Source organism: Chinchilla lanigera, unplaced genomic scaffold, assembly GCF_000276665.1.
Source record: "Chinchilla lanigera isolate Chin_1 unplaced genomic scaffold, ChiLan1.0 scaffold00007, whole genome shotgun sequence".
Classification (NCBI taxonomy): Eukaryota; Metazoa; Chordata; class Mammalia; order Rodentia; family Chinchillidae; genus Chinchilla; species Chinchilla lanigera.
The window spans coordinates 24,643,092-24,656,208 of record NW_004955408.1 but is presented as its reverse complement, the minus strand read 5'-3'; the positions used below and the strand labels follow the sequence as shown (position 1 = coordinate 24,656,208).

Below are 13,117 nucleotides of genomic sequence, written 5' to 3'. Positions count from 1 at the left end.
TGGAAGAAGTACTGCTGTAGTTCACAGCAGTTTGGGAAGATTTAGATTCTGTGGAAAATGGAAATGCTGTTTGTGACGGAGTGTGCCAGTGGAAACATGTGTTTTCAGGCACTCTGGACCCTAACAACGTGTGGTTTCTGGTAACTGTTAGGGTATCGCTGCCCTCCCTCCCCTGGGATGCGGATAGCGGGAGCCCTCTGGACTAGGAGGGCGCTTGCAGCGTTGACTTCACTACACTGATCAGCTTGTGGAACGCTGTGTTCTGAAAGTGGCTGGTCAGTGAGTTTGTACAGCTTGGTCCCCAGCCTGCCTGTCACTTCCTGTTGTTCCTTCCAGGGAAGGAAAGGGTCGCCCGTGGAGCGGAACTGCACTATGTGAGGGCAGTTGGCCTTGATCTTCTCCGACTGCCAGGGATGGTTGAAGTATCCACTCACACGCTCATTGTCATCCCCCAAGCCTGATGGTATGCAGACACTAACAGAGCAGCATAGACACGATGTGTTTCTGCACACCTCATGGCTGCGACGGCACTGGAGCTGCGGCCTATGATGATGGTCTTCTAGTCACACTGCAGCTCCGTCTCCATGAAGGGCAGCCAGATGCTCTCCCGGCTGTAATCAAGACAAGCAAGTTTTTAGCCGAACACTGGAAACCAAGTATCTGCTCCAGCGCCTCTTCATCCAACCAGCTGTGAGCGGCTGTGTCCCCACTCCAGTTCCCAGGGAGGACCACTGCCTTGCTGGGCTCAGCCAGGAGCTTGGGGCTGGCGGCCCTGTGTGCCTCCTCTCGCTCCAGTGCAGTTTCTTTTCTGAGGATCGCGTGAAATCATGCATACAGTTCCTCCCTCAGTATTATGGAGAATTGGTACCAGGACCCCCAACCATACCAAACTCCACACATGCTTAAGTCCATAATTTAAAATAGAACAGTATTTATGTAGAACCTGCACAATCCTCCTGTGTACTTCAAATCATCTTTAAATTGTTTATAAAACCCAATGCAAGCTGGCATTGTGGCACACCCCTGTAATCCCAGGACTTGGGAGGCTGAGGCAGGAGGATCTCTGCAAGTTTGAGGCCAGCCAGGGCTAGTGAGTTCGAGGACAGCCTGAACTATATAACAAGACCCTGTCTCAAAAAACCAAACTAAACAAACAAACAAACAAACAAGAAGCTAATACAGTGTAAATGCTATGCAAGTAGTTGTTAGATTCTATCATTCAGGGAATAATGACAAAGCAAAAGTCAGCACACTTTCAACACAGATGGAGTTTTTTTCTTGAATATTTTTGATCTGAAGTCAGTGGAATCCACTGAGAAAGAATCTACAGATACAGAGGGCTGTGTAAGTTGCTTAAACAGGGCTATTACACAGTATGTGCTTAATAAATGTTACCTATTGTTGGCTAGTCTAATAGGAGAGCTATTGTGATCAGAGTGCTGATCCCCAGGGATGTCCATATTCTGCCTCTTGGCAGGTGACCTGGGCGAGGTACCTGGGCAGAGCTATTTACAGGGCTAGAGAAGGAATGGACAAGTCATAACTTCTTGGTGAAATCCTTTGCTGGCTCCCTCTTACTTTCTATAGTGGATCCAAACAATTTAATGGGGGCAGAGGGGTGGGGCAGGTCATTGACTGTTATTTTTGAGACCATGCCCCTTCCTTCTGTGTGAGGAATTGTTCTGGATCTAAGTGTTCTGAAGGTGGCTCACCACAGAACAACCCTCAGAAGGTGGCTCACCACAGCTTTAAACTTCTTTTCATCTTGCTTGGCCCTGTCACATCTTTATTGGGTTTATAAACTCTTTTTTCCCTTTCTTTTAAAATCACTGTTTATTTGTAGAGCCACTCGTTTAAAAACTTGTGCAATATCTTAAATGTCATTTTTGCCCTAATCTGCCCATAAGGCAAGAACCAGTACCTCTTACATAATGAAACTCAGAAGCCTTTGAAAATAATGATTCCCAGCACGCATTTAACGGGGCAATCATTACATAACATGGAAAAACGCACAACTCCCATCATTAATTTGATGTAGTCTTTTAAATTTGAGGAGATGGGGCCACATGCAGACCTTGCCAACTAGGTACCTGCTTACTTCAGATAGGTTAGCCTGAGCCTACCAGGAACCTTGAAGTGATACAATGAAATTTATTGCCCATGCTAGTGAAATAACCAGCCAGAGTCAGTCCTCAACTGGGTCATCTCTGGCTTTATTTTTTCTTTCCATTGTATTGGCCAATGGAATTGGATTAACTGGCCTGTTGTTTTGGCACTGGGTACAGACAGAGTTACAGTCAAATCACTGGTCAATTCAGTGGGGAAAACATCTGCTAAGCTTGTTGTTCCACTATCTGATCAAAGCCTTGTGGAGATACAATGGTAATTAAGGTCTGATGAGATATACTGATCCAGTGGCCATGGGTGGCTGATGTGCCATTCCCCTTTCCCATGGCTGAGTCATGTTTGTGACCCAGCTCTCACTCTCAATGCAGAACACTTCAATTTGCTGGCATCTTCTGGATGTCTGACTAGATGGCATGGTGGATGGAGGGGGTTGATGAGTGTTAGGAGCTCTTGAGTTAGAGAAACACCATTTGCATTTCTGGCTTGGTCACTGATTATTTATGTGACCTTTGGCCGTCATTTTTCCCTTTCTGAGCCTTAGTTGCCTCATCTGTAAGATGGGAACAATTCCAGTGCCTGCCTCACATCACTGGTGCAAGGTGTGGGGACCAGTGATCTGGGTTTTCCCAGGATTTAGAGAATTCCTGGGATGTAAGAATTTCAGGTTTAAAAATGAGACATTTCCAGGAACATAGCAATAAGTTGGTCACTTTGTAGGGTAAGTGAGACAGGGCCTATAGAGAATTTGAGACATGTGGAAAACATTTCACAAAGCTTGAACATACTTTTTACGTTCTATTTTGTGATCAAGTACCCCAAGTACTAGGACTAATAAAAAATGAAATACCCCTTCCTCCAAGGTAGCCCAGGTTTCCCGTGGCACTGGACAGGCCACTTTCCTCTCCCTCACGTGGCACTTCCCAGCCAGATTCTCCAGTCACGTCAGATGAGGTTGACAGGCTTCTTGGGTCCCACTGGCCTTAAGACCAAGAGGCCTGCATTCCGTATCCTGCTCTGTCACCAGAAGGTTATATGACTGGGACAGTAGCACTTTACTTCTGTGAGACTCAGTTTCCTAATGGGAGAAAATGAGATATCTGCTTAATGGAGCGCTTGTGAACCTTCAAAGGATGCATGGGTGTAAAAGGGTTTCAGCAAGACATCCTTCATTTGTGATGTATTTTTATAAGGGCAAGTTTCCTTTGCCTCAGAAAAGGAGTAGCTTTAGAGACCTGGACTGTGGTCTTCAGGTGAGCAATGAACAGAATTTGCGTAGTGACGGCACCGTGATCTGATGTGTGAGCCAGCTCTGCCCTTCAGGTGCTCAGGGTCTACAAACAGGCATGCTCTGTACCATGAGGTGAGACACAAGATGTGGATACCTAGAAAACTCTGAGGGGAGGACTCTGGTCTGGGTGTCTTGTTAATTCTGACAGCCCGGGGTCAGAGAAGGGTTGGAGAAAAGCTTAGCTGACGATGAAGGAGCAGGTTCCAGGCAGCAGGCAAAGCGTGGGCAGATGTGGTGGTGAGGAATGACCAAGTGCATGCAGGGAACTCTCAGGGTCACTGTGCCATGGGACAAAACTTTGAAGTAAGACCATGATAAAGGATGAGGTGAATGAGAACTAGATCATGTGAGGCAAGCAGGTATCCATGGAAAAGGCAAAGTGTGAGAGGCAGAATTGCTTTGTAACAACCAGCTCTTGCTAAAGTGAACCTCCTCCCTTGAGAAAAGCATTAATTCCTCTTAAAGACCTAATCACCTCTCAAAGGCCCCACCACCTCTCAATACCAATACATTGGAAATTAAATTATAACATGAGATTTGTCAGGGACAAACCATAACCAAACCAAAGCATCTGGACTCTTTCAGGTGTGGGAGGCAACCGAACGACATGGAGTTTAAGACAGGGTTTTAGAAGATCCTGAAGTAGCCCAGAGAAATGAGGGCAGAGGTACAGATGTGACTGCATCTTGTCCCTGTCTTACTCTCACTCTTTCCCATCCCGTTATATTCTTGCTTGTCCCATTGGCAAGGGGCATGGTGACCAGAGGCCCAGAGTCATATCTTTCCATTTATCCTGCAAATTCAAAAGTCTTCCCTCCCTGTTCTCATAGACAAATCCCAAGATGCGTTGGATTGACTGTGCATGGGGCATGTGCCAGTCTCTGCACCCTTCACTGCAGCAAGGGGAGAGGGTGGTGAGGGCATGCGCCAACAGCCAGGCCCATCCAGGCACGTATCACAGCAGCTGGGGAGAGAGGATCAGCTGGGCTGCTCATGTGTTACCTTGTGTTCATTTTGCTCCCATCTGGAAACAGGAGGAAGAGGCTTTGGACAGGCAGTGGTAACACATACAGCCAGCCCTTCTGTCTGTCTTCCACACTGGCACATGCAACCATTCGTGGGCCGAAAATAGAGTTAGGTCTATGGTGGGTGCATCTGTCCTGAGCAGGTATGGACTTCTTTCTGATCATCTTTCCCTAAACAATATAGTATAGCATTTACATTAGATTAAACAGTATAATTCATCTAGAGAGGATATAAAGTAGATAGGAGGACGTGTCTAGGTTAAATGCAAATACACTCTGTTTTGAATATTCTATCCTTGGCTCTCGGCATCTTCAATGGGGCTCTGAAATCAGTCCCCTGTCCAGATCAAGGGTACACTATAAGGTTGATCCTCATTTATTGATTCTTCTTGCATAGCTGAATTCACTTACCCACTAACACTTGCTGAAGTTAGTACAGTGCGTTTGTGCTCATTCACTGATATGCGGGGAGCAGTGACGAATTTGAGTTGCCTGACCCATAGGGCAGTACATGTTCTTAGCTGAGGTCCAATGAGGAGATGCTGAGAATTTCTATTTTAGTTCTTCCTCTAGAGCCAGGTGACCTTTACACGGTTTATCTACAGTCATGTTATTCACTTTTTGTTGCTAATTTTGCTGTTTAAAATGCCCCCCAAGGATAGTACTGCACAGCTGTTCAGTGACCCTATGGGCAAGAAGGATAAGAGAGACCTTACAAAGAAAATACGTGCACTGGAAAAGCTTTGTTTAGGCAAGTTGTAATCCTCATAACCATGATGTTCAGTGTTAATGAGTCAGCAGTGTATGTATGTACAATAAAGTTATGAATGAATGTACTGATAAAAATGTTGTGACATCATCACTATTCTTAATAGCCAAGAAATGGAAGCAACCTCTGTGTCCACTATCTATTGAAAGGATAAAGACAGTGTGGTGCATACTATATATATAACAGAATACTGTATGGTCATAAAAAGAAGGAGATCCTGTCATTTGCAGCAACATGGGTGGAGATCATTATGTTGAGTGAAATAAGCCAGACATAGAAAGACAAGTACCACATGATTTCACTCATACGTGACATCAAAAAAGTTGATCTCATAACAGTGGAGGGTAGAATGATGGTTACCAGAGATGGGAGAATGAGGAGGGAGGTGTAGGGAGAGGGTGACCAATGGGTACAGAGGTCACAGTTAGGTGCAACAAGTCCTGGTGTGCTGTTATTGCAAAGTAGGATGATTCTAAAGAGCAGTACTGTCCTGTCCATTTCAAAAACCGAGAAAGATTTTAAAAGTTTTCACCCTGAAGAAGTGATAGTTCAGCACATAGATATGTTTAATCTGATTTAAACATTACACAATGTACAGGTGTATCAAAGCATTACATGGTTCCCTGTTAATAGGTACAATTTTTATTTCTATGTGTCATTTAAAAATAAATTTTAAAGAGAAAATCTGACCAGCGGCTTGCAGGAACCCAAGCTTGTATTCTCCCTAGGAGCGATGGCTTAGTGTTTCTTAAATCAGTGTTTGTAATGATTTTGCAGAGTATGACTGCAGTGAACAACCAGAATAAGTGATATCTTGAGAAAGAGGTTTATCCTAGTTTATCCTAGAAAGAATACTGCAAAGCTTTACACAGGTAAGAGATGGCCATGACTTGTGTTCGAAAAGTCCTGCTGGCTGCTAGGTAGGGGCCGGGTGGGAGGAGCCCAGACTGAAAGTAGGAAAACAGTGAGAATTTTGGTAGAGGGTAATGAGACCCAACTCAGGCAATGGTACTGGGGGGGAAGGAAAGAGGGATGCACTTGAGACAGGTAAGTAGAGTCCCCTGTCTGTATCTGTGAGGAGTTAGTTCCAGGATCCCTACGGATACCAAAATCCATGGATGCTGAAGTCCCTTTTAGAAAATGGTATAACATTTGTACACAAGCTGTGCAATCATCCCGTATGCTTCAAATTATCTCTCGGTGGCTTGTAATAAATACCTAATACAATGTATGTGCCGAGCACATAATTGTAGTATATTATTTAGGGAATAATGACCAGGAAAAATATCTGCGTATGTTCGGTGCACATGCAATTTTTTTCTGAATATTTTTAGTTTGCAATCGGTTGAATCCGGGGACGAGGAGCACTCAGATATGCGCTGTAGTAGCTGAAGTTGGGAAGCATGGCGACTGCATGATGGGGGCTGGGAAGGGTTACCCCCGAACATCTCAGGGCTTTGAGACGTCTACACTTGGTTTTTTTCGCTAAGAAATATCTTACTGGTCTGCACCACGTGTTCTCTTCTGGGAGAGGTGGTGGGGACCCGCAGTCTCTGGAGGGGCTGAGCAGCTGTAAAGGGCTGCTGGTGGGGGACAGGCACACATTCTCCCAGCGCCTCTCTGTAAATGGTTTGCAGAACCAGCTGTGTTTTCTCTGCCTCCTTACATCATCACTAGTCATAAAAACCCCACCGGGGGGAATTGTGCTGACGATCTGGGCTGTGATGTATGAGACAAAGGCGTCCAGGAGGCCGCTTGCCGTCTGCACAGTTACGATGGCTGCCAGTGGGGCAGGGAGGCAGGCTGGACCAGGCGCGCTAGCATTTGATGATTGCCTCCAGTTGCTTTCCAGGTCAATCATTTCTTGGCTTTAAGCAGATCTGGCTGTTTGGTTCAACCCTGGCCTTTGAATAGAGCTGGCATGCCCTGGCAAGGTGCTGCAGCTGGGGTGGAACACTAACCTATGCTTCCCTCCCTCTTGCCTGCAAACCTTGAGGCCTTCTTTTGCTTGGCTTGAGAGCTCTGGGTCTGCCCCCCTGTCCTCTGGCTTTGTGGTCTGCCCTTGGCCTCTAGGGGACCCACTGGAATGCCTCACCTGAGGATGACTGGGGTCTTGCGTATACATATCTTGGCTCACCTATAAAATAAACAGTACTCTGACTGGTGCCTGGGATCTTAGTCCTGTTCTCGTAACACATGGCCATTAGTGTGTGGCATTCCTTTGCCAGTGAACAAAATCTGCAGCCTTATTTTAGAGAGCAGTGCTCATCTGAAAAATCCATTGAACCGGACCCTATGAGGTACATGCTTGTTTAGAACATAGAAATATAAAGTGACAACCCTTATTAAGTGTCATATGTTAATAATAACTCACATTTTAGCATACCCACCATATGCCAGGCTCTGTGCTAAGTGCTTTTACTTGATTTAACTATTTTATTTGTTTCTTGTAGCTTTTCTTTAATTTTTATTTTTTTATTGGTATATATTGCAGTACACAACGATCCCATTCCTCACGGGGAGTGGCACATGTATATAACACATCTTAATTCTTTTTTCAACCCCTTTCCCTCTCCCCATGCCCCTCCTTTCACCTCTTAGTCCCTCTGCAATGGGACTAAGCTCACTAGGTAGAGGTAGCTTCTATTGCAGATACAGCGATATCAGTGAAGGTGTTATGCTTTATTGCTTACGAGTGGCTGTGCCAGGATCTGAATTCAGGGTGGTAGAGTCCAGAGCTTGTACTCTGCACTGCTTCATGAGCTATGCCAATGTCATTGCTGATGAACTGTCTCCACACAGGTGCCAGCCAGTAGTTAGAACTGTCAGGGTGCTAGAAAATCCGGCAACTCAGAACCCAGCAAAATCCGGGGCCACACACTTGGGGGTGGGGATTCTGTCCTTTTCAGGGTATAGGAGCTCAACTGGAAAGTACCTTCTTCCAACACACAGCTTACATCCTATTGTTACGGGTAGGTGGTTCTCTCTACGTGGTATATGTGGCTCCATTGTCACTGTGAACATTTCAAGTGCATTTCAAGTAAGAACAGGGAAGCCTGTCCTTACTCCTCTTGTCCTGCCTTCCCTCCCCACAGGTGGTCACTATTGACAGTTTGCCATCCATTCTCCCAGCCCATTTCCTGACACATGTGTACACATACATGTACTCACCTTTGCTCTCCCTTCCCTTTTTTGATCAGCAAGATCATCTCACCTGTAGTGTTTTGCAACTTGATTTTTTTTTCACTTAGTGTAGTTTAGAAGTCTTTCTGCGCGAGACTGATGTTCTCTCTCTCATTACAATGGATCTATTTTATTTATTTTAATCCATTTGACTGGGTACTTTCTCGGTAACACAGATCATTTAAAAAAGTAAATTACCCATGGTTACTAAGTAATCATAAAATAAATAATAAAGTCTAAATCGGGAAATGTCTCAAGGGCAAGATGTTAATTAGATTATAGGAAAAGAGGGTTCGGGGCATCTCTCTTGGCTTTAATCCACAGAGCCACCTGCCCCCAGATGTCTGCCGGGTGGGAGCTGTTGGTTTCCTGCCCTCACCTGGCTATTAACTCTGTCCTCTTCCATAATCTTAGCGTTTCCATCTAGGCCTTCCAAGACCTCAGGCCACATTGTCCCCGCGTCTCTCCCCGCCACACGAGGGAGGTACAGCTGCAAATTGCTTGAGTTCCAGGACCCTCTTGGCACCAAGACAAGAGTTGGCTAAACCTGGTCAACTGAGAGGTGCCAGAAAGTCAGTCTGCAGCAACTCACATTCCACAAAGGCATCTCACTCAGTTTTCCTCCGTAAAACCCAAACACCCATTTTTGTTGAGACTTTGACGAGCCCTGAAAACCACCGAGGGCCCGCTTGCCTCAGCGTAAGTCTGAAATATGTCAGGCAGGTGTTTCCAAAGACCTTATGCTACAGGAAAATATATCCTGATGTAATCTGACTAATTTGGCTTTTGCCTGACTTTCAAGAGAACTGGCTATTTGTAATGGAAACAGTTCTCGGGCCACTTCAGATGGAGCTTTGTAATGTGAGCTGGTAAAACCCTGCAGGTGTTATGGGGAGCTGGAGGGGGGGCTGTTTTCATTTTACATCTCACTTTTGTTTACTTTAATGTTTTTTTTTTTTTTTTTTTTTTTAAGTGACTAAGGAGGGGTTTAACAAGTCATTTTTCATTTCAAAAAAGAGATGGGTTTGCATTAAGAAAATTAGCCTTGAGCGCGTCACAGGAGGCCTGCCGGGGACAGGAAGCACACATGGCCTAGGAGGATATGTTTCCTGAGACTAATTCCCCAAAGACACATGTTCAGGATCCTACATACCTGGAGCCCTTGGCAGAGGCATCAATTAGAGAGCGGGAAGCAGGGTTTTCCTTGCTAATTCTTGGCTACCGAATTGGGGTTACTGAAAGCTCCCTTTTCCCCCTTTGGAGTTAGGCAGTTTTGAAAAATTGTAAAATTATGAATTCAACTTTGTTCTCAATTAAGAAAGGGGAAAAAGGCTTCCAGGGTGCAAAGCCCAGGTGATGGTGGGAAGGGCCCAGCTTCCTCCTCTGATACATGTGCAGAGCGCCCACGGCCGGCCCTCTGCAGCTGGGCCTGTGGGGGAAGGTGTCTTCTGACAGGAAGTACACAGGGTGGGGAAGGCATCTGGGGAGAGGAGCGAGGCAGTGGGAGCATCAGGGTGTTCTAGCACCTTCATTGTTCATCCAGGCTGAGGCAATGGGTAGACATCATAGCATAGGAAATATGATCTATTTGGCATCTAGGCTTTCCTGTGTGTATCCCGGAGATTGGGTTCAATTAAGTCCAAGGCCTAGTTCTCTGACCTCTATGAGCAAGTCTAGGGATTGTTCCATCCTCTGCAGGGTCCTGGGTGAGTCTGCACACGTCCCTCTCCCCCTTCATCCTTGTGTTCCCACGAGCTGCTCTGGGTGGTCTCACGTCTGTCTGTGCCGGAAGCTGGGCTCTTCACCAGTTCTCAGAAGAGAATCTGCCCCTAAGCATGTCATGAATTTAACAGCACTATTGATGATTGGCAAGGGCATAGGAAGCAGTTGCACTCCAGACCCCTCAGCCTTCTGCCACCTTGTAGATCTACTCGGCCTTCTTTCTTTGGGCTTTCTTCTTCCTTCTTTTGAGAAATGAAGAAAGTTTTTTTCTTTTTTCTGTAAGAGTGCTGTCCTTGTACATTCAGGTGCCCATGGGGGCTCACTTCCCCCAACAAATACACTTGCCTTACCAAGGAGCATTTAGGTGAATAAAACATTCAACTCACATGTAAATGTGCCCATACGTGCCTCACAGTGTTATAAACAGGTTATATAGATGCACCAAATCACATGTGATCAAGCCAACTCACACTGAAAAAGGCCTTGGAGACCCATTAGTCTAACCCTTCACTTTATAGGTAAGTGAACAGATGCCCAGCAAGGGGAAGGGATTTGCCTAAGGTCACTATGATGCAGTGAACTATGAAGTAGAACTGAGCTGAGACCAAAACCCTTGATATTTGGCTCCAGGTGCCATGTTATTGGGTCCCCTGTGTGACAGATGACCTTAGTTGTGTCAACTTGATTGGTTTAAGAAATGCCCAGGGGATTAGTAAAGCACATATCTGAGTGTGTCTGAGTGGATCAGGGGAGTGTGACTTTGGGAGCTACGTATGATCCCTGACCACATCTTCTTTGGTACTGTTACCTTGTTCTGCTTCCGAACTGCTATGAAGTGATCAGCTTTGTTTCACCACAATCTTCTGCGATGATATTTCTGAGTTGGACTCAGACTTTTGTTCATGAATAGAACTCTCTGAAACCACAAGCCAAATAAATCTCTTTTCCTCTAAATTGTGGGTGTTAAGTATTGTGTTGGTGTTATCAGTTACTGAGAGATATGCTTCAAAACATTCCACTGTGATTATGGAGCTGGTTATTTCTCCTTTTGGTTTTTACAGTGCTTGAATCCACATAATTAAGCTCATTTTAATTTAGGATCCTATGTATTTCTATTGAATTGACCCCTATGTGATTATGAATTGTTATTCTTTATGTCCTTTAATACTTCTTTTTTATTGTCTATTTGATCTAGTATTTATAGTATTCTTGCTTTTTGAAATCATCTATCATCTATTTATATTTGTTTTTTAGTGCTCTTATAGGTATATTTTCTCATTCCTTTACTTTTAGCCATTCTGGAGTTTTTACTTGTCTCTCTTGTAAGCAACATACATTTAAAAAATTCAGATTACAAATCTGTTTTAATTAATTAGCCTATTTCCAGGTTTTACTCTTATGAATAAAGTTTCTCAGTATATTTTTATATAAGACTTTTTTGGGGTATACTTTCTCTTGGGTAGATATCTAGGAGTGAAAATTTTGAGTGATAGAATTGGTGTATAATTTTATTATTTTTAATCAGTATTATTAAGCTATAATTTGTCCACAATAACATAAAGAGATTGGAATTGTGCAATCTCATGAATTTCATATATAGACCTATAAAATCATCAACCCTAATCAAGACATAGAATGTTTCTATTACTCTAAAAATTCTACTCTACCCACCTTCTAGAGACATTGACTTGATTTTTATCACTGTAGTTTAGTTTTGGTTGAAATCAGAAAATAGATAATCTTCTATTTTGCTTGTTTTATTCAATGCAATGCTTTTGAGAGGCATCCATGCTGTTGTACCTCAGTATCTTGTTCTTGAAAGATTTTTATGGATTTTGTTCTACCACGTGACTATATAATTTATTTATGAGCATTTACTTCCATTTGTTGTCTTTCATGAATGATGAGTACAATGTTTTGAACACTTTTTGTGGCCATTGGTTTTTATTTCTCTTGGGTAAATACTTAGAAGTGGGATCACTAAGACACGGTGTAGATGTCTATTCATAATAAGCTGGCAATCTGATTTCTGAAGTGGCTTGTACAATTTTACATACCTGCCGGCAATCTATGACCTTTGCAGTGCCCCAGCCTCCTTGCCAATGTGTGGCAGTGCATCTCATGATCTCATGGAGATTTTAATTTGCATGTCTCTGATGAACAGTGATGTTGCGCACATTTCTCCAGTTTATTATCCACTTGCATATCTTCTTTGTGAAGTGTCTTTTTCAAACTTTGGGTATATTTTTTAAAAGGTGGTCTTTATTTTTCTAACTGATTTGTGGAAATTATATATCTTAGATATATATCTTTAGTTAGATATATTTATTATGAATAATTTCTCCCAGTCTGTGACTTGCCTTTCATTTTTAACTGCATTGATGGTATTAGTGAACAGCTCTTTGAAGAAAATTTATCTTTGAAATAGCCAACAATGTATAGGAGAAAGCTTACGACATATTGTTGGATTCAAGAAAGTGGGTACAAAATTGTGTTTGCAGCTCTGAGTGTAACTATTTTAAAATATGCAGTAAAAAAAACCTGGAAAGAAACTTGTAAAATATTACTTTAACTTTGGGCAGTGAGGTCATGCTCTCCTGCCTTTTCTTTATTGTGGCAAAATATAGATAACTTGAAATGTACTATTTCTGTTTTAGTAGTGTACAATTTAGCACCATTAAGTGTATATTAACTTTGTGTAAACATCACCATTATCTAATTCTAGAATTTTCTCATTTCCTCCAAATGGAAATCCTGTACCCATTAAGCAATCTCTCCATTCCCTCTCCTCACAAGCCCCTGACAACCACTGCTATGCTTTTTGACCCTATTCTCTAGCTATTTACTAAAAGTAAACTTTTTGTTATCCTTTTCCTGGATTTTGCTATTAAGTATGTGTTTGATAAGCAAAATAAAGCAGAAACCAAGAGCAACGAAGAATGTCTTCTGAAGAGAGAAGGAAAGGATGGGCCACTGGGTGCTGATCTCCACGTCAGAGGGAGG

The 13,117-nt window shown here is 43.5% G+C and overlaps 1 pseudogene; it reads right to left on the bottom strand.

Moving 5' to 3' along the window:
* Window positions 1–202: 202 nt before the first annotated feature.
* LOC102024652 lies at window positions 203–4,530 on the bottom strand (annotated as a pseudogene).
* Window positions 4,531–13,117: the final 8,587 nt, after the last annotated feature.